This window comes from Cavia porcellus, unplaced genomic scaffold (genome assembly GCF_034190915.1).
Source record: "Cavia porcellus strain 051 isolate PalLab524CR breed Dunkin Hartley unplaced genomic scaffold, mCavPor4.1 scaffold_1, whole genome shotgun sequence".
Classification (NCBI taxonomy): domain Eukaryota; kingdom Metazoa; phylum Chordata; class Mammalia; order Rodentia; family Caviidae; genus Cavia; species Cavia porcellus.
The window spans coordinates 14,207,312-14,234,224 of NW_026947484.1; the positions used below are offsets into that span (position 1 = coordinate 14,207,312).

The 26,913-nt window shown below is 41.7% G+C and overlaps 1 protein-coding gene and 1 pseudogene across 1 annotated transcript in view; both read left to right on the forward strand.

The window, feature by feature from the left end:
• The first annotated feature begins 4,858 nt into the window (after positions 1-4,858).
• The window catches only part of Ttll4 (tubulin tyrosine ligase like 4), a 45,069-nt gene continuing 23,014 nt past the window's right edge, over positions 4,859-26,913 (forward strand). The window contains 2 exon segments of the mRNA XM_063245286.1: positions 4,859-4,949; positions 24,036-24,128. The gene's annotated coding sequence lies outside the window, so the exon portion shown is untranslated.
• Positions 4,969-21,795, forward strand: LOC134475274 (BUB3-interacting and GLEBS motif-containing protein ZNF207-like; annotated as a pseudogene).

Genomic DNA, 26,913 nt, shown 5'->3' on the forward strand with positions numbered 1-26,913 from the left:
TCAGTTCATATATTTACTGAGTGCTTTCTACGTGCCAGACTTTGTTTTTGTTTTTGTTTTTGTTTTTGAGCTACTAGAGATAGATACCACCTGGCTATCCCTGACTTTTTATTTTAGTGGGGGAGATAGAGAATTTACTAAAATAATTGAATTTAAGGTGGACATAGTGTTGCATGCCTATAGTCTCAGTTCTTTGGAGCAGAAAGTTCACTGTAGCCTAAGAGTTTGTGAGCAGCCTGGGCAACATTATGAGACTGTGTTTTTTTTTTGGTACCCAGGATTGAATTCACGACCTCACACTTGAGACTGTCTTTAAAAGTCAATTACAGGCGCTGGGGATTTAGCTCAGCGGCATAAGCGCCTGCCTTGCAAGCAGGCAGTCCTGAGTTCAATCCCTGGTACCGGTAAAAATGAAAAAGACCAAAAAAAAAAAAAAAAAAAAAAAAAAAGTCAATTACATAGGGGCTGGGAATTTAGCTCAGCGGCATAAGCACCTGCCTTGCAAGCAGGCAGTCATGAGTTTGATCCCCGGTACCGATAAAAATGAAAAAAAGACCAAAAAAAAAAAAAAAAAAAGTCAATTACATGTACTATCTATAGAACAGTAATAAAAGCTCTGAAGGAAGATAAAACAGGGAGAGGGAGTTGAGTTGGGTGGTCAGGGTGGACCTAGGTAGAAGGTGAATCTGAGCAAACACTTGAAGGTAAGCAAGCTATGCAGCTATCTGACAGAAATGCCTAGGCAGAGAGGACAATCATGTCAAAGGCCCTGAGATGGAAGCCTGCCTGCCATACTTGGGGAGCAATGAGGCAGCCAGTTTGAATGGAGCAAAGCGGGAGGAGAGTAGGAGATCCCAGAATGTAGTGGGATCCATTGGGGGTTTTGCAGAGGAGTGATATACTCTCCCTTACATTCCAAAAGATTTAGACTTCAGTGTTGCACATGGATCACTGGGAAGGTGGGAAACTAGGGGAGCAGTGAGGAGGGAATTGTAACAGTCCAGGTGAGAAAGGATAGTATCTTGGCCTGGGATGCCATCAACAGAGGGGTAAAAAGTAGCAGCTGCATTTTTTTTTTTCAGTATTGGGGATTGAAACCATGACCTTTGCACTGAGCTACTACTGCATCACTAAAAATATGATTTTGAGACAGTGTCTTGTTAAGACTCTAAGTTGCTAGTGCTGGGCTTGAACTTGGGGTCATTCTGTCTCAGCCTCTCAGAGTGCTGAGGTTATAGGCATATGCCACCTTGTTGACTGTTGAATATATTTTGAACATGGAGCAAATTGCCTTTCTTGGCCAACTGGATGAGAGCTTGTGACCAAAGGAAAGCAGATAACTCCAAGATGACTCAAACTCACAACAATCTCCCACCTCAGCCTCCTGAGTGCTGGGATTACAGGCATGAGCCACCGCACCCGGCTTAAAAGCCTGGGTATATAATTTTTTTTTGGTACTGGGGATGAACTCATGACGTTGCGCCTACCAGGCTGGCTTGAAATAGCTTGCTTATCTATCTGGTATATTAAAAAATTCAATACAGAGCCAGGCGTGGTGGCTCACGCCTGTAATCCCAGCACTCAGGAGGCTGAGGTGGGAGGATCATTGTGAGTTCCAGACCAGCCTGGGCTACAAAGTGAGCTCAAGGCCAGCCTGAACTGCATAGCGAGACCCGGTTTCAAAAAAGACAAAAAAAAAAAAAAAAAAAAAAGTTCAATACAGAGAAATTTAAGCCAAATATTTTTAGGCTATTAGATAAAGCAATAGATGACCATTTTATGAGGAAGCATAATAAGAAAATGTGTTCAACATCACTGGGAGCATGCAATGCAAAGGATTAGGACTGTGTCAGTTTTACATGTCGCATTTATTACATGATGTTCAGTGCCTGTCATGTTGAGAATGTCTGGAGAGTTTGAGGATTTGTGCCTGTGTTTGATTTTATGTACATGGATGTGTATGTTCTTTAACTTTTTAGAGTTAGGAGAAAAAAATGTTCACACATACAAAACTATGGAGAGTAGTACAATATACTCCTAAACCCTGGTCTCACTTGTCATTAACAACTTTGCCACACTGATTTGCCTTATATGTTCATTTTAAAAATTTTTTGTTAGAGCTGAGCTAGGTGTGGTAGCACATGCCTACTATTCCTGCACTCTGGGAGGCTGAACCAGGCAAGCTGCAAGTTCAAGCCCAGCCTGGGCAATATAGTGACTTAATGAGATCCTGTCTCAAAAAGGTCTAAGGATGTAGCTCAGTGCAAAGGTGCTGAGTTCAATCCCTAGTCTCACACACACAGACACACACACACACACACACACACACACACACACACACACACACTCCATTGCTGTGGTTTAAAAAATGCTATTTGAAAAATTTTTTTGTGTGTGTGTGGTACTACAGATCAAACTCAGAACTGCGCCCTTGCCAGGCAGGCGCTTATGCCACCGAGCTAAATCCCTGGCCCTATTTGAAATTATTTAAAATTTAGAGTTGTAAGAATAGGACAAAGAACTCCTAGGAGCCCTTTGCCCAGGTTCACTAATTGCTAACATTTTGACACACATATTATGACCTTGATTGTCAGACAGATAGCTTAAGAGATTCATAAAACACACTTGTGTCTGGATAGTCATGGGGGTATGAGTTTGGGACTATACTGGTCCCTGTCTCCTTGCTCGCTCCATTTGTTTCCTATGCTTTGCTTGCTGATTGCTGTGAACTGAGCAGCTTTGCATCACTGTAAGGGCACTGCTGTGCCCTTCTGCCATGCCAGTGTCTTGGAGTTAACTGACCATGGAATAGAACTTCCAAAATTCTGAGCCAAAATAAACTTACTTAAGTTGCAGGTGTTGAGTATTTTGTCCTAGCAAGGGGAAAGTTGACATATATCACATTTAGTTTTATATTTGTTCAATGACATATTTTGAGTTAGTTTTAAATATTGTGACATCTTTAAATTTGTAATTGTGAGTTTCTAAGATGTTCTTTATGTAAGCAGCATAATTTAGGATATTAGGAAATGCAACATTAACACAATACTATTAATTTACGCTCATATTCAAATATTGCCAGTTTTCAATAAAATTTTTAAGTATTGAGGGTTGAGTTAGAATGCGTGTGTGCATTCTAGCACTGAACCGTACCCCAACCCTTAAGTAATGATCTTTTTCTTCCCAGGACCCATCCCAAGAACATGTATTGCATTTGGTTGTCATGTCTCACTTTTTTTTCAGTACTGGGGATTGAACTCATGACCTCATGCTTGCCAGGCAGGCGCTTAAGCCACTGAGCTAAATCCCAGGCTCCATGTCTCTTTTCATATTTCTTTAGTCTCTAGTCAAAAGCCATTCCTCAGCTTTTCTTTGTCTTTTGTGACTGTTTTGGCTCATTTCTAGATATTCCCCCCAAAGCTTCTAGCACTCATAGTTGGGGCTTTTGGAGGCTGAATCATGTATTTGTCATACTGGGATTAAGGGTGTATAATACTACATTAGTCCATTGATTGAGTTAGCATGGTTTTGGGTGTGGATAATGGGAAAGCTCATCCTGGGTGTGGCTGGCATCACCCTTTGTAGCCTTGATGGGATAAAGGGGAAAGGGAAGCTTGCTGCTGCCACTGCTGCTTCCTATCTGTCTTGCATGGATTATGCTCCTCTGCCATGCCACCCTGCCCTGGAGCCAGCGGTAGATGAAAACCTCTACAAACTGAGCTACAATATACCTTTCCAAGGTATATTTACCTATTTACCTATTTACTATTTAACTATTTACCTTTTCAGGGTATATTTAACTTATGGGTGTTGGGTATCTTGTTTAGTCACAAGTAACTAACACAATGACACTTATTGACAGTTTTGGAAAGAACAGGCCAAATTGGTTATATCCGATTATCTTTGAGTTTGGTTCAGATTATTAATTTTATTTTTTCAGAAATACCACATAAGTGATGATGTATGTTATGGTTTAGGTCTAAAATAACGCCCAAAGCCTCATGTTTGGAAGGTGATTGCATTATGAGGCATTTTAACTTGCTCGCTATTCCAAGGTGGCGTCTGATGGGAGGATAGGGTCCCTGAGGGTCTGGCCTGGAAGGGTTTATTTACCTCCTTCCCCAGGTCCTTCCTAAGTGAGCGGTTATTCGTCCACCATGCCTCATGCCTTAGAACCAAACGAGCCAAAATAAAACAGTCCTTTATTACTCCTGTGGGGGTCTGGTATTTTTCAATGAGGAGGAAAGTGACTAAAACAACGTACTATCTCAGTATAATGATACATTGTTTTTTGTTTGTTTGCCATTTGATGAAATTCTGATCATTTGGTTAAGATGGGCTTAGCAGATTTCTGTTGCTAGTTACACTTGAAGCGCATTAAGCAGCCGGTTGTTGTTCAGTTCTGCTGTGAGCGAGGGATTTAGGATTCAAGAAGGGAAGCGGAGTGGATTAGGCGATTTCTCTTTTACTGGGCTCCAACTTAAAGGCTTTCAGTGGAAATTCTTTAGGAGCGCCTAAGCTCTCTCATTTCAGAGGAGTGAACTGAGGCATGGCCTAAGAAACAGTCCATAGTGATTAGAATCAGACTGGAAAAGTTCTGCATTTCTAGATCAGGGCTCAAACGCGGGACTACACCTCCCAGAATGCCGCTCGCGCGGTCCCCGTCGCACTGAAGGAATTGCGCGCGCGCGGGTCTGCTGTCGGCCCTGCCCTCAGAACCCACCAGTCCAAGATTCCGCGCGCTGGCCTCCCGCCCGCCCCTTCAGGCCCTCTGTCTGTCCGCTGGGGGCGCGCGCTGTGCGTGGTAGGCGGTAGCTGGGACTGTGAGAGCGGGTCGCGTGGTGATGTGTGGTTGCTAGGAGCACCTAAGGTCGCCCGCTTGTCCCGGAGGCCGAGCGAGGAAGCAGCGCGGAGCAGGCGCCGAGGCAAGACGAAGCCGGCTTTCCCAGGTGAGTGCGACTGCGAGGCCGGCACCGACCGTGGCCCCGTGCTCCTCTCCCCTGTCTGCCACCTAGCGCCGGTCCCCAGCGCTCAGGCCGTTCCCGCCCGGGCCGCGTTTCCGGCTCGGCGCCTCTCCATCCACCCGGAGGCCAGGGGCCGCGGCCTCCTACCTGGCCTCTTCCAGCCCTAGGTCGCCGCTGCTGCGCCCGGTGAACTTACTTGGCCTCTCTGGTGAGAGCCAGAGACTTGCAGCGACTCCTTTGCCCTGGCCCGGATGCCTCCTCTTTCCCGCCGTACTGCGGTTTTAAATTCCTTCGTCTCGTTGGGAACCCAAACTATTCGGCATCAGGGCCGAATTTAGCATATACACCTGCTTTTTTTTTTTTTTTTTAACTCCCCCATTCGGAGAATGTATAGGGAAATACTTTCCTAAACTTTCTAGAGTCTAGCAGGATCTGAATCCTGTGGAACTTAACGTCTTTATGCCTTGGATTGGACACATATTTAATGAGTCATCCTACTAGGGAAGGTACGGGAGATCTGGGATACAGTGGCAAACGAGACAAGCGTGTTTTCATGGAACTGATAGTGTAGCGGAGACTTAATCGAATTAGCATTTTCAGTGGCGGTGTGCTGCGATGGAAGTGAGGGGAAGTGCTTAAACTAGATCTGCTCGGAAGAGTACCACATTCCCGTTCTCCCTGCTCTTCACATTCACATTCTGGGCTAGGTAATATTTTAATCCTTTTTTTGTTTGTAGTCATCTCAGATGCTCCGAGTCGCTTCTTCCTTTATTTCAGCACCTGTTAATTCAGCCAGTGAGCAAGCATCTGGAGGAAACTTTGGGAGACTGTTGCAGCCTATCCTTTTTTTTTTTTTCTTGAGGTGAATGAGAGACTCTTTGCCTAAGGGCTTCATTATTGCACCCCATTGTTGCTAACAGAATTATCAGCCACTTATCAATTGTAGTAAACCTAGCCTGGAAAAATTAGGAAGTCTTTCTGGGATTGAAGAGGAGAGAGCAGACACTGTTCAAAGTAGCTTTAAGAATGGTACAGACCTGAATCATTTTGACATTCTTGAGCTGGGTTTGTTAGGAAGCCAACCTGAGTGAGACACAAGAAGAGGGAAGTTAATAGAGTTCTACATCACAGAGGGCCTTGGGGAGTTTTTAAAATTTTATTTTACTTTATTAGAACTGCTGTATTCTCTCAACCAGTGGTTTTTCAAGGTGGTGTCTTTAGGGTCCCAGGCTTCCAAAGAATAGGTACACTTGCACGTGTAGCTTTAGATGAATAAATTTCCAGAGTAGGTATGTCTAAAACAAGTCTTCCAAGAGTGCCTTGGGTGGAGATTGAGTGTGTGTATGTGAAGGGGCATGTCCCTCACAGACTGGGAATACTTTGTAAAACCAATTTCAGGGAAGCCTTTATTACTAAATTACCACCAAACCCAGCTTTCTATCTTTCCCCTAGTACATGTTGCTGTTGAGTTCAGCTTGTACCTGGTTGAGGTTCTGACTTTTTTCTAGTACTAGGGACTGAGCTACATCTCTAGCCCATTTTTCTTTTATTACATTATTATTATTACAGTACTGGAAATTGAATCCATGGCCTTTGCACTAAGCTACATCCCTAGCCCCTTTTTAAATCAATCTTTCTTTCTTTTTTCCTCTTCTTCTTCCTTTCTTCTTTTTTGTACTGTAGATCAAACTCAGAACTTTGCGCTTGGCAGGCAGTCTCTTATGCTGCTGAGCTATATGCCTGGCTTTAAGTCTATTTCAAGGCAGAGTCTTGCTGGGATTACAGACATGTTCCATCACTCCCAGCTACCTTGGTTCATAATGAGAGAACATTTCTGATGTTGAATTTTAAAAGAATACAGCAGTTTAATGTAACTAGGTTGTTTTATGGGACTATAGGTTCTTAAACTAATACTGAGTAAAACTTGCTTATAACAAGCTTTTAAGAGATAAAGTTAGGTTTGATGTATTGTTCAATAAGATAATAAAAATATGTTAAGCAAATCAAGTGATAAAGGGGCCAGGGATTTAGCTCAGTGGCACAAGTGCCTGCCTGGCAAGCACAAGGTCATGAGTTTGATCCCTGGGTACAAAAAAAAAAAAAAAGAAAAGAAAAGAAAATCAAGTGAAGAAATGTTTATTGTAATTACAATTCTTAATTCATTTCTTTATAAAATGTTTAATGCTTTCTACCTTTTAATAAAAAAGCAAACTTGTTTAAACTTTTGATGAAAAACTATATTTCAGGTGTGAGATTATAATTTAGCTTGCACAAGGATTTGATGCCCAGCATTGAGGGTAGTTTTTTGTTTTGTTTTGTTTTTTTGGTGCTGGGATCAAACTCACAACCTTGCATTTGCCAGGCAGGCACTGGGTAAAATCTCTGGTCTCTGGGGGTAGTTATTTAGATGTCCTCTTTAGTATAGTATAAGGAATACGAGGTTTAAAAACTACTTTGGGGGATAATGAGTAAATCATTTGAAGAGTATGTTAGGAAAACTGAAAAGATAGTTTGTAGGGTTTGTGTCTGAGATTACTGTAATGCCATAGTGGGGACTGACTAGGAAGGGTTTTAGACTGGAGTCAGGAAGCCAATGAGAAAACTATTACAGTGATTGAAGCTGGAAATACTGAATGTTTTATGCATTTTTTATGCTGCAGTGGGATGGAGGAGAGTCTATAAGCATAGTCATACATGCTTATAATCCCAGCACTTTGGGAGGCTGAAGTAGGAGGACTGTAACTTGAAGCATAGCCTGAGCAATTTAGTGATTTAGTGAGATTTTCTGAAAATAAAAAAAAAATTAACCAGGCATGGTGATGTACACCTATAATCTCAGCACTTATAAGGCTGAGGCAGGAGAACTGCCATGAGTCTAAGGCCAGCCTGGACTACATAGTCTCAAAAAAAATTTTTTTAAGGACCAGGGATATAGCTGAGTTTGAAGGTCCTGGGTTCAATTCCCAGTACTGCGAAAACAAAACAAGATAGAAAGATCTGGTAGAATTGGCAAAACTTGGTGGCAGAGTAGATGCATGGAGATTAGACCAAGGGTTGGTGTGGAATGATCTACATTTCTAACTTTAGTGGTCCAGTGGGTGATGATGCGAGGAGAAAATAGGGACAGCTTTCATTGGTCTCCTTCCTTTTCTCTGTGTCTCTCTCTCTACCCCCCACCCCCTCCTGGGGATCAAGGTCAGGGAACATTCAACTGTTGAGCTACATTCCCAGTCCTTTTTATTTTTAATTTTTAAATTTTGATACAGGGTCTCACAAGTTGCCCAGACTGGCCTCTAACTTGTGATCTTCCTGCCTCAGCCTTTCGAATAGCTGGGATTATAGGCATGTAGCACCATGTTCAGCTAGGAGGACAGCTTTATGAGCAACAATAAAAGAGTTATATTTATCACATAACAAAGCTGTTGAAAAAAAAAGTTATATTTAGAGCTGCTGAGTTGAGGTTGCTGCAGGAAGGCTCAGGAGGTCATGCTGTAGGTCTAAACTCACTACAGAAATCTAAGTGATGATGAAGTTGAGAGTTAAGGAGTGGAAGACATCACTCTGGGAGAGTGTGTCAGTAACTACCAATGGCCACGGATGCTGAGTGCTTACTATGTATCAGGCAGAGCAAGACACCGAGCTTACAGGACACCAACATTGAAAGGGTGGGCAGTGAAAAAAGAATGCAGGAGGGTACAGAGAATTTAAAACCAAATACAAAAATAAGTATGTGAATAGAGAGTTGTCACTTCTGAAGAAACTGTGTAGCTGAAGCCTTAACTTCAGGTTCTGGATGATGCTCATAATCTGGAGTGGGTTTCATTTCCCACCACATTTGTTATGTGACCTTGGAATTGTCTCATCATAGTCTCCCTGAAGTTTTGCATGGATCAGGTACCTCCGTCTGCCAGGAAATGAAAGAGATAGAGGCTTGCTTTATTGCCCTGAACTTTTTGCCCTCTCTTCTGGCAGAACTGGTAACAAATACTGACAGTACTAATTTCTTTTGGGCTCCAAAATATAAAGGACCTTCTTCAGAGACCTCATGGATGGATGTTCCAGCTGTTCTAGACCTGTAGTTCTCCGACCTTTTCAGCCCAGGCCTCTTCTGCACTTCAAAAAGCTCTTTGTGAGCCTCACTTTTTTTTTTTAATGTGGGATATATACTCAATGTTTACCATGTTAGAAACTGAAATATTAATTTGTTAGGAAATAATAAGCTAGGGGCTGGGGATTTAGCTCAGCGGCATAAGCGCCTGCCTTACAAGCAGACAGTCGTGAGTTCGATCCCTGGTACCGATAAAAAGGAAAAAGACAAAAAAAAAAAAGAAAAAAAAAAAAAAGGAAATAATAAGCTCACTATTAACATAAGTAACTTTGTGGGATTCTAAGGATTGAACCCAGCACATCTGCACTGAACTACTTCCCCAGACTGTTTTAAATTTTGTAAATGTTGAGACAAGAGTCTTGCCACGTCTGTTTAAGTTGTGCAGGCTGGGTTTGAACTTGTCATCCTTTGCTTCAGCCTCCAGACTGTGAGGATGACCGATGTGTATCACTGGGCCCCACTATAAGTAGCACTTTTAATGTAAATTACGGCTAACATAAGTCATATTTTTTAAATGAAAAATCTTACTGTTTCAAAAAAGGTTAGTAAGGGTGGCATTTTGCAGATCTCTAATGTCTGACTGAATAGAAGCCAGCTGGATTTTCAGATCTATTTCTGTATTTAATCTGTTGTCATATGTTGTCTGAGTGAATTATAAGGAAAATTCAGCCTTACACAGCTTACTGGGAAAGGGAAGAGTATTTCATTAGTCTTGTCTTGGAATTATGGTATTCTTTGATACCACGCAAAACAAAGGTTGATTTTGTAAAGATTAGTTACAGTGTGGAATCTGAAATAATAATGAATTTTTCGTTTTTTTTTTTTTTTTTTTTTTTTTTTCTCATTAAAATCATTCTCTCCTTTGGACTGCATGCTATACTTATGTAACCTTAGGTGATGGTGGACAAACTGTTAGGTTAAGCTTATGCAAATCTTCTAAATGTTGCAACATTTTATTATACAATACTTAAAAAAATAAAAAGATTTGTATTGTCACCACAGGCTTCAGAAAAACAGCCAAATATTGGGGAAGCTGTCAAGTTCCTAGTGGCAGATACACTTTTGCCAAATTCTGATTATTCTCTTGGAAGCTCAGAATCTATCATTGCCAAGAAATATTGTCAGCTGTTTTCCTTTCAGTGACAGGCTTACTTTGTTTCATTTTCTAAAACATGTCTGCCAAATACCTAAGTCATTTAAGGCACTATTGCTTATGTCATTCATTCTTGGAAGTAAACATGGTGTTCCACAGGAGCTTGCCATTCCAGCAGCCACATAGGTACTTTACTTAGCAACAGTCATTGTCTTCCGCACACAGTTTAAGTGTCTTATGTGTACTCTCTGTTTTCTTGGGGTGGGGGTATTCTAGAGCTTGAACCCAGGACCTTACATAAGCTGGACAAGTGGTCTGCCACTGACCTATACTCCCAGCCTTACTTTTCATTTTATCATACAGAATAATAAAAAGTTGTATTCTTCTTTTTTCTTTTTTTTTGTCTTTTTCCTTTTTATTGGTACCAGGGATCGAACTCACGACTGCCTGCTTGCAAGGCAGGTGCTTACGCCACTGAGCTAAACCCCCAGCCCCAAAAGTTGTATTCTTAAGGGGTGAGATTTTTTTTTTTTTTTTTTTTTTTACTGTCATGGAGTAGAACTACTATCTCTACTTATGTGACAAAAAAGTATATGGTGGTGAAGAATCTTCATTTGCCACTGTCTTGATTTATGCTAAGGTGCCAGAAGTTTTACTTATCATGGTTTTTGCTGCCCCATCAGTGGAAAGGTGAGCATAGTGAAAAATACTAGTAGCACTTTAGTTCTGTCATGAAAATAGTGTTGACTTAGCAGAACCTCTAGTCTCAGAGGCTGTAGACCAGGCTTTGAGGATTGCTGCTCCAGGGCTAAGATGAGGAGGGAAAGAGGAGGTTGTTTTAGTGACTGATGAAGGTGTGGGTTTCAAGAAAGCTGGCCACCTAATTATATAAAGCCTTCAGTTGGTTTCACTTTTCAGAAGTTTGTGGATTTGCATGCCTCATCTGTTGTTACCTGTATCTTTCTCAGGTTTGCTCACTCGTTTTGCATTACTGAACTGTATTCTGCCAAAGGTACCAGTGACTTGACTTACCTTTACTTTTTTTTTTCTTTTTTTCTTTTTATCGGTACCGGGGATCAAACTCACGACCACCTGCTTGCAAGGCAGGTGCTTATGTCGCTGAGCTAAATCCCCAGCCCCTAACTTACCTTCACTTTTGATACTGACGCTCTCTTCTCATTTTGATGAGGGTATTGACCTTCCTCTGTATGGCTTTCAGAAGTTGCTTCTCCAACTTTTTTTAGAGAGACATAGTATAGGATTTATCTTTTTTGTTTGAATTATGTTTACAAGTGCCTTTGCTATACATAATGATTACATTCATCGTGGGGAACTGATACATATACATAAGGATTTATATATTTTTTTGAGTCAGGGTGTTGCTATGTAGTTCAAGTTGGCCTTGAATTCACTGTGTAGCTCAGGCTGGTCTTGAACTCATGGAGATCCTCCTGCCTCTGCCTCCAAAATGTTGAGATTACACATGTGTACCCTGTGCTCTGCATAAGGATTTATCTTGTAAGAGAAAATGAGTCTGATTCCTACACTTCTTTCCTTCTGTCTGTTACCAGATGAGATCCTTGTATTCTAACGTAACTGTTGAGCAGTTGCAGTAATCTCATAAAAAAATCTTGTGGATTGTAGACTGAACTGTTTCTGATCTCTAAAATAGTTTAGAATTCCCCTTGGTGACTGAGGGAAATACCTAGTTGGAGGAAGAAAAGAAAACTGCAGGTCTCAAATGCCATGCCCCTACTGTAATCTAGAAGAGTGATTCCATCAGTGGTTGATGAATAATTGCTTTCTGTGGAAATAGAGACTATCTAAGTTGATCAGGTTCTGGACCCTGGAGACCTGATGATTTGAATAATAGCAATGGTTTCTCTGATTGTATTAGTGGGATTTCCCTTTGCTAGGGCAAAATATCTGACACCTGCAACTTAAAGGAGGAGAGGTTTATTTTGGATCATTGTTTCAGTCTGTGATCATCTGGCTCCAAGGCAGAAGCACCATGGCAGAGGAGCATGACAGAAAAGCTGACCAGCTCATGTTATCTGGGTAGCTTGAGAGAAAGGGGCCGGGGACCAACTGTAGTACCCAAGGTCACACCTCTATGACTTATCTCCTGCAACTAGGCCCCACCTCCTGATAGACCATCTGGCTAGGTATCATCAGTGATAACCCCATTGATGAGGTTAATGCCCTTATAATCCAATCACTTTTCTGGGAGTTCCTCAATCCAGTCAAGTTCACTATCCAGATTGACTTAGCAGAGGCAAAATTATCCCACAGAGATTGGACAGGTCTGAATGGGCTGATTGTCAGTAATGTGGACACTCAAGAATTTTGAGACTGAAGCTTTCAAGGGGGAGAGTCTGGAGTCAGGAACCTTGGTCAGGATGCTACTGCAGCCATCCGTGCTTGATGCTCAGGGTTAGGGGCTGGCCTGAGACAGCCTTGCAAATAGAAAGGGACATTGGAGCCATTTTGTTTCTATTTGAAAACTGCAGTTTGTTGCTCTCCACTCCTATCCCTTTAGCAGTTTTTAAATTTCTGACAGTTTTGTGACTATATAATTAACATCGAACTCAGCCCATTATTCCCAAGTCAGTTGTTTTTCAACCTTTTTTTTTTTTTTTTTTTTGTACCAGGAATCAAAGTCAGGACCTTGCACTTGCCAGGCAGGCGCTTGTGTCACTGAGCTGTATCCCTGTCCCTGTTTTTCAACTTTGTTCTAGGAATCCTTAGTGTCTCTTGAAATTGTTGGGGAAAGATTTGGGTAGCACTGCTGAAAGAGAACAAACTGGAAAGGAGTCCTTCACCCACCTTCTACCACAATAGCTGTGCATTTGTCTGTTGTGGAGACACAAGGATTTCCTGTAAAAACCACCACAGTGTTTATGAGGCATAGCCACATGGAAAGTGAGCAGTGGTATAAGATACCCTTGGGAGAATATCAAATGGGAGGAATACATAACAGGAACCCAGAGAAGAGGGTAGGGCTTGAACTGGGTCTGAGAAAGGTAAACATAACATGGTAAGGATTTGGGAGGATGAGACTTCAGAGAGGAAAGCCCTGCAGGTAGCACTTGTTCAGTTTATTTTTTCTAGAGTTTAAGATGGGAAGTTAGCTGGGTGTGGTGGTACATGCATGCCTTCTGTGTTCCAGCACTCAGAAGGCTGAGGCAGGAGGATTGCCATGAGTTTGAGGCCAGCCTAGACTGCATAGTGAGTTCAAGACCAGCCTAATTACATAGCGAGACCATGTCTCAAAAAACCAAAATAAAAAATAAAATAAAATAAAATGGGGGGGGGTATCTGTCTGTCTGTCTGTCTTTAAAAAATTTTTTTTTTGGTACTATGAATTGAACTCAGGAATTTGTGCTTGTCGGACAGGCTGTATCCCCAGCTTTGTCTGGGTATCATCTTACTGTTGAGTATTTCAACCCAAGCTGAGACATACGAATTTTATTCATGCAATGACAATCATCTGGAATGGTTACAGATTCCTGGCTCTGTCATCCAGCTGAGTCTTGAGGAGGTTCCCTAAAGGGCAGATAGAGATCTCACTTGAGCCTGGCAGGTTCTTAACATTGTTGCAGAAAAACATTTCCAGAGCTGTCAATGAGAGGCATAGGCCAATTTATCAGGTGGAATTAGAAAATAAGAGAAAATAGAGGAGGGGCTTCAGCTCGAGACACTAGGGATATGCAGCTCTGAAGAAGATTGGACTGGCCTGTTAACAAAAGAAGAGTTCAGTTTATAGATTTGTTGGGAGTGGGCTGTGGTCTGGTTGATCATTATCTCAGTTTTAGCTTTACATGGTGGCTCAGGAAAAACCTCCTTATCACTTAATCCAGTTACCATGAAATGATTGGTTTTGCTAAGGACAGTCATAGTTTGGGGAGGCTCTGCTGGAATCCAAGGTGTCCAAGGGACTAAAAACTTCCGGGAAGTCACTGAGTTGAATGCCCTCTTAAATCTCTTTTCACAATGTTCTCAGTTTTGAAGGGGGATGGATGAGACAGGTTAAATAAATTCAGGGCTAATCAACTTTGTGTTGCCATCTTTTAGGTATACACTCCCTAAATGTTAACATGCTTAAATGCAGAGCTGAGAAGGGATGTGATCTAGTTTTAAGGTAATGAAGGAGACAGATACAAAAAAATGAAGGACAAGCTTCGTTCTGCTTTTAGTTAACTATTGGGCATCTGTAGGCTCAAGTGAGGTCACTGGGTGTTTTTATTATTTTGTAGTTTTAAAAAAAAGATCAGCTTTTAAATCAGACATGGTGGTACATGTCTATAACCCCAGCACTTGCTGGTAATCCTAGTACTCAGGAGGTTGAGGCAGGCAGATAGTGAGTTGAGGCCAGCTTGTACCACATATGAGACCCTGTCCAAAAACAAATGGCCCAAAACAAGGGCATTGGCTATTTGTGTCTGCTTCCTGTGGGACATGGTGGTGGCCATCAGTTCAGAAAAGTGAGTGATTTTTCAGCTTGTTTTCCTGGTTTTTTTGGTCTCTTTTTTTACTTTGTTGGTAGGGCAGTTATGGTGCATAAGACAAAAAAGCAACTGACAATGTGATGCTGATATTGTAATAGATTTTGATGATGAGAAAATTCTTCTGCAGCATCAAAAAGCAAAGCATTTGAAATGCCATATATGCCTTAAGAAATTATATATAAGACCTGGTTTGGCTGTTCATTGTATGCGGGTATGTAAAGAAACAATAGCTGCTGTACCAAATGCAGTATTTGGGAGAGCAGACATAGCATTGGAATATGCAGTATGGAAAGCATTCTAGAAAAAGACATGGATGAAAAAATGGCGGCTTCTTGAACAGAAAACACAAGAAAGTAGAAAAAAAAAAAAAGCAACAAGATGATTCTGATGAATATGATGGTGATAACTCTGCAACCTCAACTTCATTTCAGCCACAGTCTGTTCAACCTCAGCGAGGTTACATCCCCCCAGTAGCACAGCCAGGACTGCCACCCATGCCTGGAGCACCAGGAATTCCTCTAGGCATGCCTCCCTTACTGCCAGGTGTTCCTCCTCTGATGCTAGGGATGCCACCTGGATTGCATCATCAAAGGAACTATACACCCAGTCATTTTGCAGCACAAACATAATGATGCCAATGGGTGGAATGATGCCACGTGGACCAGGACTACCACCTGTCATGCCTTGTATGCCACCAGGCATGGTACCCCGTCCTGACGTCCTGGAATTCCTCCAATGACTCAAGCTCAGGCTGTTTCAGCACCAGGAATTCTTAATAGACCTGGACCACCTGCACCAATTGCGACAGTGCTTGCCCCACAGCCTCTAGGTACTAAGCCCCTTTTGCCCAGAGAGATGGGGACACCTGTAACAAGCTCAAGTACAGCTTCATCTAATTCAGAAAGTCTCTGCATCTTCTAAAGCTCTGTTTCCTAGCACAGCAGAAGCTCAAGCAGCTGTTCAAGGATCTGTTGGTACAGATTTCAAGCCCATAAATAGTATTCCTGCCATAACTACAGAACCTGCCAAACCTACATTCCCTGCTTATACACAGTCTACGGTTTCAATCACTAATACTACAAATAGTACTGCCACAAAAGCAGCACTTCAGTAACAAGTAAACCTGCTACACTTAAAACTAGCAGTGCAATAAGTAAGTTGATCTATCCAGATGAGGATACATCACTGGAAGAGAGAAGGGCACAGTTATCTAAACACCAAAGTAATCTTCCTTGACCAGGACAGGCCTCCATCACTAATCCAGCAGTTGTGTTTATTGGAAGTATGATGCCACCATAGCAGCAGGGCATGAGGCCTCCAATGCCACCTCTTGGTCAGTATGGTAGTCATCATCAAGGCATGCCAGGTTATCTTCCTAGTGCAATGCCACCACATGTGCAGGACCGCCGATGGTGCCCCCTAACTGCGACAGGACTCCTCGGCGTCCAGTGGGAATGAGATCTCCTGTAGTGTTGCAAGATGGCCATTACTGATCTTGCTTCATCTAGTCTAATAGGTTTCAAGATTAAGCCTTTTCTCAGCTTGTGCCGTTTATATTGCCAAACTTCAATCAACAAGGCTTCGTTGTGACTTTAACAAACATTATCTTCCCACATGCTATGAATTATTGGACATTTATTTTACACGGGAAAATTTATTTGGAAAAATAAAGCAGGAATTTTTCCTAAAGTTGCATTTAAAAAACAACAACAACAACAACAAAAATGATCCTACTCCATCAGACTGCCTCAGAAAAAAAACAAACGATGCTTTTGATGAATAACAATTTGTGTTTAGGCTCCATGAGTTTGGCCTCGTGGTGATCTCTTGCTGTCTTGGCCCCACTCCAGACCAAGTCAGTCTTCCTAAAGTGGGACTCAGGATCTGCACCCCAGGTTATTGTGATGTAGGCGGTCAATAGTATATACTTAGAGCTCATGGGCAGTTTTTGAAAAGGGATCGATCTGACTGAGCAGTATTTGAGCAGAGGTTAATCTGGAGGTTCCCTGCAGAATGGAATTAGGAAAGGCTGACCCTGGAAGTTAATGCAGTAAATTCAGATCTGGGGTAATGGTGGGCATAATTTTTAAAAGGAGGAAGAATGCTTTGAAGAAAACTTACGTTTCATGACTGGCTTGGCTTTGGGGAAATAAAGGAAAGGAAGAAGGCAGAAATGACTTGTTTTCTTCTTAGCTGTGTAGGAGAAAGCATGTTCCATTGATGGAAATGGGAAGGTCAGGAACGGAGAGCTGGTTTGGTAGAATGGATTGAAAAGGTTACACAAGTATTTGGAAAGCAGAGCAGGCAGTTGGTGGTACTGATATGAGCCTGTGAACCGAGAGGTCTGCAAGTGACTGTTCTGCAGGTGATAGTCAAAATTGTGAGATCAGATTTGTTTGATGTGGAAGAAGGGATGAGAAGAAGTATGAAGGATTTTGGAGAGGGCCTCACAAGGAGAAAAAGGCACTAACTGTAGAAAGGTACAGCTGTGTCAGAGTAGGGAAGTTGCAGCTATAAGGATATAGGGACAAGAGAGAGGCATCTGTGACTGCTGGTTTGCATCTTTGCTCAGCCACCATAAGAAGAAATACTTGGCTTCTGCTCCTTGTTTTTGGCACACAGCTCTCAATACCCTTCAGTCTCCTAAAAGTGGTAAGATAAGTATCTTTTTGTTTACTAATGAAGCAGCTGATGGCTGAAGGATAGCTTATGGATAGGAAGCTGGTTGCCTGGGTACCCGCCCTGGGAGTAGAAGAGTGAAACCCTATTGGTTTTTGACTATGTGATTTATACTAGGTAGCTCAGAAGTTAAAATTGTAGAAAAGGGTATTCACAGGTAAGGCTTATCTCTGTGTTTCCAGGCTCACTGATAATCTCTAAAAACAAAAGTCATGTGTATTTAGCTGGGTGTAGTTGTTCATACCTATAGTCCCAGTACTCTAGGAAGCTGAGGCAAGAAGATCAAGTTCAGTTCCAGCCTGGGCAACTTAGTAACACCCTGTCTCAAAATAAAAAATAAAAATGGCTGGGAATATAGCTCAGTGCAAAGCCCCTGGTTTTTTTCCTGAGTATTGGGTGGGTTGGGGGGAGTTCTACATCCTTACATTGTTTATTTATTCAGGTACATATTAATATTCAAGTATTAATATGTAATAGTATTGCGTAGTGGAGAAATAACATGGAATAAAGCAAGATAATATAATAGGGAATGATTGGAGGTAGGGCCATGTTAGGTTGGATTGACAGCAAGACAGACCTCCTAGGCTGAATGCCGAGCGAGGGAGCTGCCCTGGTCATTCTGAGATGTGGCTGTGGGCACATCCTGTGGGAGGCAGAGTGGATCCAATGAGGCCATAGAAATGGTGTGAATGTCAGGGTGAAACTCTCATTTCTCCCAGGCACATCAGACACTTCTTGTTACATAGACTCATCTGTCTCAGAGCCTTGTACGTTTCCCTTGTGCCTAGATTTTTTTTTTTAAAGAAGTCTGTGCAGCTTATTTCTTGTCCCTGACTCTAAAAGATTAATTGGGTACATGAGGAATAGGATTGATTAATTTTTGTCTTTTCAGTCCTCCTCCCACATCCTCTAGTGGGATTTTAGCACAATCTGACATTGCTGTCTAATTTCAAAGAGATAACTCCTAGCATAATAAAGGTTATAGAAACCCTTGAGCTTGCCACTGTGCTGTTGTTTCCTTGTCTCACTCAGCCTTCCTGGTTCCTGTTTCTTGGTGCTGATAGCACCTGCTTTTTCTGTGAAGGGTAAGACAAGGATTTGGGTTTTGTTGGGCAGTGTGGTTTTCACCCAGAATTGAGTTTAAACAGCATTCCTCCCTTACGTGTTAGAAGCCTCCCCTCATGTGTTGTGTTTTGTTTTTAGTTTTTTGAGACAGGGTCTTGCTTTGTAGCTGAGGCTGGCCTCAAACTCACGTTAGTGATTGATCCTCCCATCTCAGCCTCCTGAGTGCCGAGATTACAGGTGTGTGCCATCATGCCTGGCTCTATTGTGTGCTGGTTGGCCCCAGAGAATTGCTCCTACTTAGCTTTATCTGGCATGTTCTGGCATTTGGCTTCTCTCTTAATAAGTTTAAATTTCATGGGGCTGGAGATTTAGCTCAGCGGCATAAGCGCCTGGCCTGCAAGCAGGCAGTCGTGAGTTCGATCCCTGGTACCAATAAAAAGGAAAAAGACCAAAAAAAAAAAAAAAAAAGTTTAAATTTCATGACAAGGAGAACAAACAAGGTGGGTGTCTAACACCCATATTTATTTTTAAGAGTATTTCTTTTTATTTTAATTATGAATTTTATTATAGTATAAAATGTGTACTTAACAGGAAAATATCAGTAAAATATCAAGTTATTACTGTTCATGTAGCCAAATTCTTTTTTTTTTTGTCTTTTTCATTTTTATCGGTACCAGGGATTAAACTCACGACCGCCTGCTTGCAAGGCAGGTGCTTATGCTGCTGAGCTAAATCCCCAGCCCCTGTAGCCAACTTCTTTATATGTATGATCCAAGTCATCATTGGTAGTCCAATCACCTGATGAATCACTTTCAGCCTCCTCCCAAAGGTGAAAAAGTGGTTTTTCATGGTGACATTGTACTGAATTGGGGGAATTCTACAAGAAAAATTAAAACAAAACATTTAATAAAACAAATTATAAATGCACAAAAATTAAACACAGAGCATAATTCACCCTTTGATAATTTGACATGCATGCATACACCTTGCTGTTGTTGACCAAGTTGGGGAACACAAAGATTGCTTCCTCCAACCCCCCACCCCGTACAGCTGCTTAAAGCACATTCAGCATTCTTAACACACAAATAAGTATTAGTATTTTCACTGTGAAACTTTGATCTGGGTGTATTTCACCCAGCTTTAGTCACAGAGTCTCCACAGCTTGCAAATTCACCTGCAGTTTGCGGTGGTTTGAGTTAGTTGACCAATTCATATTAAGGTGGCTGTATTTAGAAGACTTCTGTGAGGTCCCTTATGAAAATCATGTGACCTTTGCTCCTGGACCTTAGGGATGACAAAGTGGGCCCCCTAGTGGAGTTCCCTATGGGTAATTCAGCAAGGCATAAGTCCATAGGTTTGGATCATTCACTGGTAGAAACTGTTTCTGCCAGTATAGTTTCAAAGAAAAGGTGAAGTTCATTGTGTACCTCCTGCCTTCTGGTCTGAAGAGAACAAGGCCTCTCTTTAGTAATTACTTTATTAACAATTTTCAGGCTTGCAAAAAGTTACAAAAAATGGCGAGGTGTGGTGGGTACCCCTGTAATCCCAGCACTCGGGAGACTGAGGCAGGAAGATCACTGGGAGACAGCCTGCACTATACAGTGAGACCCTGCCTCAAAAGCCATCAAAAACAAAAAATAGTACAGGGCTGAGGGTGGTGGTACACGTATTACTTCAGAGTTTGAGGCAGGAAGAGTTCAGGTCAAGCTCAGCCCGGACAATTAAGCAGGATCCTGTATCAAATTTAAAATTTTTTAAAAAATGTGTGGAATGTGGTTCAGTGAAAGAGCACTTGCCTAGCATACTTGAGGCCCTGGAGGCTTGGGCTGAATCCCAAGTATGGGGGTGGAGAGTACAAAGAATTCTTGTTTCCCCTTTACTCAGATTCATCAAATGTTAATATTTTACCATATGTGTTTTATTAGTTACTCATATTCTCTTATATATGAACTGTTTTGTGAAGTTTTTGAAATTTAAGTTGCAGATAGATTGCCCCTTTACTTTGCCATATTTCTTAAAAACTTCTTAAATTTTTTAAAACCAGGAGAGTCTTTACCCTGCCACCTTATAATGATCAAAATCAGGAAATTAATATTGGTAAGATACTGTACAGGGTTCCAGCAAGATTCTTGCTAGGTTCTTGGTATCTTGAACAAAGAATTGAATGAGATACAGAATTTACGTTTATTGAAGATAGAAAAGAAGTGTGCTCTGCAGAGTAAGAGTCAGCCGGAGAAGAGACTCCTGACAGCCTAGAAAGTAACGGAGGGGAGTCTTTTGTACCTGGAGTTGGCTTCTCCCTTTTAATAGCTAAGGCATTTGGGGTGGTTGTCCTGTCAGAAACTCAGCTGGCCTGGCCTCAGATTAGGAGGCTCACTTGGTTTTGTGCCACATGTAAATGAAAAACCAAAGCTAGCACTTTTGGATTGGTTTGGTATATAATGTGTAAGAACTGCAAGGTCATCGCGGATTCTGTGTTCTTCTTTTTTGGGGGATGGGGAGTACAATAATCAAATTCACGACCTTGCGTTTACCCGGCAGGCACTGTGCCACTGAACTGTATTCCCTGCCTGGATTCTGTGTTCTGCATATGTGCCTGGTTCTCCTAACTTTGACAGATTACACTCACTTGTTTGGTCTGCTTTGCCCTAGCTGTAATCTCCTGCCTCAATACCATGTACTGTGGTGCTATGATCTAATCTACCAACCTGCCAGTTTGCCAATGAGCCTGAGGTCATGCACTGTGTTGCTAGTCATGTCTTTCTAGTCTTCTTTTAATGAAGTAGCTCCTCAGCCTTTCTTTGTCTTTAAAAGTTTTGACACTTTTAAAGAATACAGGCCAATTATTCTCTAGAATGACCTTCAATTTGACTGTTTAATACTTTTGTTATCCATTCAAAATGATGTACTTTTGCCTGAAAATTGAAGAATTGATTTACCTTTCAGTGAATCATATCAGGAAGCACATAATATTAGTAATGATAACTTTGATCACTTGATTTAAGTGGTATCTACCTGATTATTCTACCATTACAGTTACAGTTTTTCCTGTTGTAGTTAATGTTTTATAGGGAGGTATTTTGAGACAATGAATTATCTAATAGTCTTTTATCTATGGGTTTCAGGATTCACCGATGAGTCCTGAAACAGTTATTATTATGGTGGTTACCAGTGGTGATATTCTACATTTACTAGTTAGAAGAGTTTTCTTTTCAATCATTTATTCTTTTCTTTTATTAAGTACTCAGGATTGAACCCTGGACCTCATAAAAGCCAGGTCAGCTACTCCATCCCTTTTTAATTTTGAAACAGGATTTTTCTAAGTTGTCCAGGTTGGCCTAGAACTTGTGACCCTCCAGCCTCAGCCTCTTGAGTCCTAGCTTCCTTCATTCTTTTACTGTTGATATCAGTTTGGAATCGTGGAGAATATATATATATATATATATATATATATATATATATATATTATTTTTTTGGGGGGGTCTTTTTGAGACAGGGTCTTATACGCAGTTCAGGCTGGCTTGGGCTCACTTTCTAGTCTAGGTTGATCTTGAGCTTGCAACGGTCTTTATGCCTCCAGAGTGCTGAGATGACAAGAGTGTGCCACAATGCCTGGCAATGGATTCTTATATTCAGTCAGTGTTTTGTTTTGTTTTGGCACTGGGGATTGAACTCACGACCTCATGCTTGCCAGAGGGGTTCTTATGCCACAGAGCTAAACCCTTTCCCCCAGATTTTTTTTTTTAAACTGGTAATTGAACTCATGAACATTTCTGCTCTTCATTTTGTCCTAGATTTGGTCAGAAGGAGCTTCTTTCTTTTTAATCTTCTCAGTAGTAGGCATTGAACCTAAAGCCAAGAAAGAAAGAAAAGAAACAAGGAAAATTATTCCTAAATAATTTAACTCTTTTTTTATATTGTTTTGAATACAATTATTTGGTTTATTTATTTTTTGTGGTGTTGGGGAATGGATCTAGGGCCTTGACATGCTAACCAAGTGCTCTACCACTCAGCTATACCCCTAGCTCCATTTTATTTTATTTTTACTTGTTTGTTCCTATTATATAGAAGTAAAATTCTTTTTTTGTTTGTTTGTTTGTTTTTTTACATAATGATTTTATATCTTATAACTTCACTAAACTTGCTTATTAGTTCTAAGGGTTAAGATTTCTTAGGATTTTCTGTGTATGTAATCTTGTATACTATAAATAGGTTGACTTCTCTACTTATTACCTACATGCCTTTGATTTCTTTTTCTTGCTTTATTGCAGTGGTTAGGCTTGCCAGTACAGAAATGAATAAAAGTGGGGAGAGTAAAGTGTTCTGCCCTGTTCCCAATCTTAGAGGAAAGGCATTTAGTGTTTTACTGTTAAGTGTGGTAGTAGCTGTGCTGCAGCCTCTTAGTGCCCCTGTGAGATGTAAGCACTGCCTTACTCTTTGGCAGCACAGGGTATTCTGCACCTGTCTGCTTTTCCAACTCAGCCCTGGGTTCAGCCATTTTTTAGGGAGCTCTGACTCCTTGTATTATTGACAGATGGTATTTAGAAATGAGGATTGGGTAGTAGTTGAGTAACTTTTATGTTTTAACTCTTCACTCAGTATTTTCAGGTAACCCCAACCATCTACATATAAAAACCTTAAAAATACCCAGGAGCAGAGGCACAGAAAGGCTTTTACCTACCACATATCTTCTCTTTCTGATGTGTCTCAAAGCATTCCAGCTGCCCTTTAGTGCCAAGTCACACTTGGAACTGAAGAATCTAGGAATTAATTTCATAAAAGTTCCCAAGTAATAAGACAGTTAAATCTTTCCTCGCTGAAATTCTGTAGTGAAGTAATTATTGCCTGCTGCTTGTATTTTTCTCCCAGTGAGGCAGCTTGGGAAAGGGCTGAAGGGAGAAGATGATTCACTAGGTACCAGTGAGAGTGGTAACTTCGATGCCAGGAATGTTATTTGGGGCCAGGCATTATGCTTTTTTTATGTTTTCTATGGCTTTTTAAGTTGGTCTTTCACAACTGCTCTGTGGCTCTTCCTCTCTCCTGTCCTTCCTGGAACGTTCCAGCTACGTGGGTGCAGCACTGAATGGCAGTCACTGCTGACCAGCGCTTTGCCTGATAGGAGTCACCAAAAGGTGGTTGTTGCTGATGTAGCATGGCTGGGAGGAGGAGGCATGCCCTAAAGGCTCTTGGGAAACTTCCTATAAGTAACATGTGTCTTTTGTTCAAAGATCAAATACTGATGCCTTGAAGTAAACTATCAGATAGCCCCTCTTCTTCCCCTGCCCAGCCCTTCATCCAACCCTTCTCCCCAAGAGGACACCATTAACAGTGGCATGTGTATCCTCCCAGACCTTTGTTTTTCAACAGACTTTTCAGATGTCCTGAGAGCTCTTCAGAGGGACTTTTTTTCCAAGAATTTTCTCTTCAGCTTTAAGTTTACTTGCTTTTCAGCTAGGCTTTTTCCCATTTGGAACTAGATTGAAGAATTTAACCACAGACACAGATTTGTTTTTGACCCTTAAGCCCTTCTGTTCCTCAGAGATCATGTGTAGGAACAAAAAACATGTTAGGTCATTAGTTCTGAAAAATACTAGATTATTCAAAATGTTATTTTCCAGGTGAAGGGCAGTTTCTTGGCTCCTAAATTAAGTCCCTTGTGAGCTGCTGATTGGAGGGTCAGCTGATGGTGGATCCTTTGAACATCAGAGGCAGTAAGTATGAATGGCTTCACCTACCTGTCTTTTTTTTTTTTTTTTTTTTCCTCACTTGCTTTCAAGCCAGCCTCACTAATGTAGTTCAGGATGGCCTCGAGCAAAATACATAGCCAGGCTGGCCTCAAACTCATAGTGATCCTTTTGTTGCTGCCCAGCAAGTGGTAGGATTAGCCTTTACCTGTCTTTTAAGGGGTATAAATAAGTGATTTAAAATGTGTATAAACTGAAAATAATGGAACTTGTAATTTACTTGCCATTTGCTCTTTGTGAGTTTAGGTTTAAGGGTTTTTAAAGAACTGGGGGGTTGAACCCAGAGAGTGGTGAGTTACATCCCCAGCTCTGTTTATTTATTTATTTATTTATTTATTATTTTTACTGGGGATTGAACTCACGAACTCACACTTGCCAGGCAGGTGCTTATGCCCTGAGCTAAATCCCCGGCTCTATTTATTTATTTATTTATTGGTACCAGGGATCTAAGTCAGGTCCTCTTGCTTGCCAGGTAGGCCCTTATGCCACTCAGCTAAATCCCTAGCCCTATTTTTTTATATTGAGATAGGATCTCACTAAATTGTTCAGATTGACCTTGAACTTGTTTTTTTTCTTTTAATTTTGACCTTGAACTTGTGATCCTCTTGCCTCAGCCTCTCAAGTAGGTGCGGAAGTACAGGTGTGTGCCACCTTGTCTGGCTAAGTTAGATATATTGAAGCTTTCATCAGTGGCCTGCAAATGGCCTTGTACATGTATAAATATCTTTTTGCTTTGTTCTCTTCCCTTTCAAGTTTCATCTTAAAATACTGCCCAGGAGATATGGACAATTTGTCTCTTAGATCCTAGAGGCAGGCAGGTACACAAGGTCTGCCATCATAGTGCACTTAGAAATTTAAGGAATCTTGGAGAAAGGTCTTCTAGATATTGTTGCCCAGACTATATCCCAGGAGATGGGCTTGATCCTTGCTAAAAACTGCCTAGTGAGTATGTGCTATCTGTGGGGGCTGGTGCCAGGTATTATTTGGCTTCCTGGAGTTTGACCTCGTAGAAGAATTATGAATTTAGAACTGCAAAAATATTGTGTTCTTGGTGTGATAGCATTTGAAACTATTTTCTTGCTTTCTCAGCTTTTTAGATTTTATTTTAGACTTCTAACGTATCCTCATTCTCTCTCACTGGAGGATTGGACCAAGGCATGTGCACTTGACCCCCTTGTCATGAGTTAGGATCTCAGTAGGCTACTCTGTTGCCCAGACTGGGCTTAAATTTACAATCCTCCTGCCTCAGCCTCCCTGGCTTAACACTCTTTTAAATTTGCTTCTCACACTCCTGCAGGCACTATGGCAGCAAGTACTCAAGGGGCCTAGAACACTGGTTAGTTGAATGTTCTAACTGGATCTCAGCTTTCTGTAACATGGAATTTTGGTTTTATTAGGAATCTCTCTAAGAACAAAGACATTGCGTCTAACAACCTGATCGTTTCCTTGGCTCAGCCAGATACTACTTCTGAACCAAACGCTCTGAAACAAGGTTGGAGCAGTTGTATGTAATCCTATTGTGTCATTTTACCATACTTCACACTCTGTGGAGAGTAACTGTGAGAGTACCTTGCATGATGTTTGCCTTTGCTTGGTCTTTCCTCACACTGCCATCTTAGCCAGCCCTGGGAATCTCCGACCGGCTGTGGAGCTTCCCCCTAAAAGGGACTTACAGAGACATCTTCTTTTTACCTCTGTGACTCTAAATGTAGACATCTTTCTTTGCAAATAGGTAGCCCTTCTTCAAGTCACCATCCCACACATCGTGGGGATAGTGGCAGGAGACAAGGAGTGGAAATGACCATTGCAGAGGCATGAGCTTGGAAACCCCACTGGTCACAGAGAATTCACTCTTTTGCGCTTGCCCAGCTGCTGCTTCACATTGTCTGGGAGGAGGCCACCTGCAGTTCTGAGGAGGATGGGGTCTGTCCTTCCCTTAGCTAGCTCCTTCTTCCTCATTTAGATTAAAGGGCAAGTCAGCTGGTGTTGGGCTACTTGTGTTCAGTGCTTCCGGAATGATGATTCATGTAGTGGGATGCAGAGAGGCAGAGGCGGTGTTTGCAACACTGCAGTGTGTGGAAAAGGGACTGTCCACTGGTCTGAAGTATCATGTTGTGGGTGCCAGTAGCTGTGAGGGAGAGTGGAATCATCTGTTGCTGATGAGAAGGCTGAGGTATTCTCTTACATAACCCACCTACGAAGGCCTAGAGCAGCACAACAGATGCGTGAGGATCTGAGATTATGTAGTATACTCGGGGAGCCGCTGGGAAGGGGGGTTGAAGGGTTACCAGCCCAAGTTCTCATCTCCTTAGCCCTTTTCTACCATTGCTTTGGTGCATTCATTGTGCTGTGTTGGGGGCAAGATGTGGGTTCCTGAAAGAGAACTGAGCTGGGATCGTGAATCTGTTGAGTGTATGCACAGCGCACACACACACACACACACACACACACACACACACAAACCTCTTCACACAGTCTTGTTAGTGATTGGCAGTATCTGACTCTTCCTGTTCTGTATACTTTTCTAGTGTACCTGCATAGTATTTCCATAATTTGGACTGTGTCACCTCATTTTGATGTAACTGGCCTCAAAATCCAGTTTTAGCATACATGCTGTTTTTAGTCTGCTGTCATTTTGAATATTGGAGTCAGGTGAGTTTTTATACTCTCCTGAGAAAGAATCCATGTAGGTCAGCCTTTACAGGAAAAGAGGGCAGTGTTGTGCGGGTTCTGCAAGCTAGTTTTCGGTGTT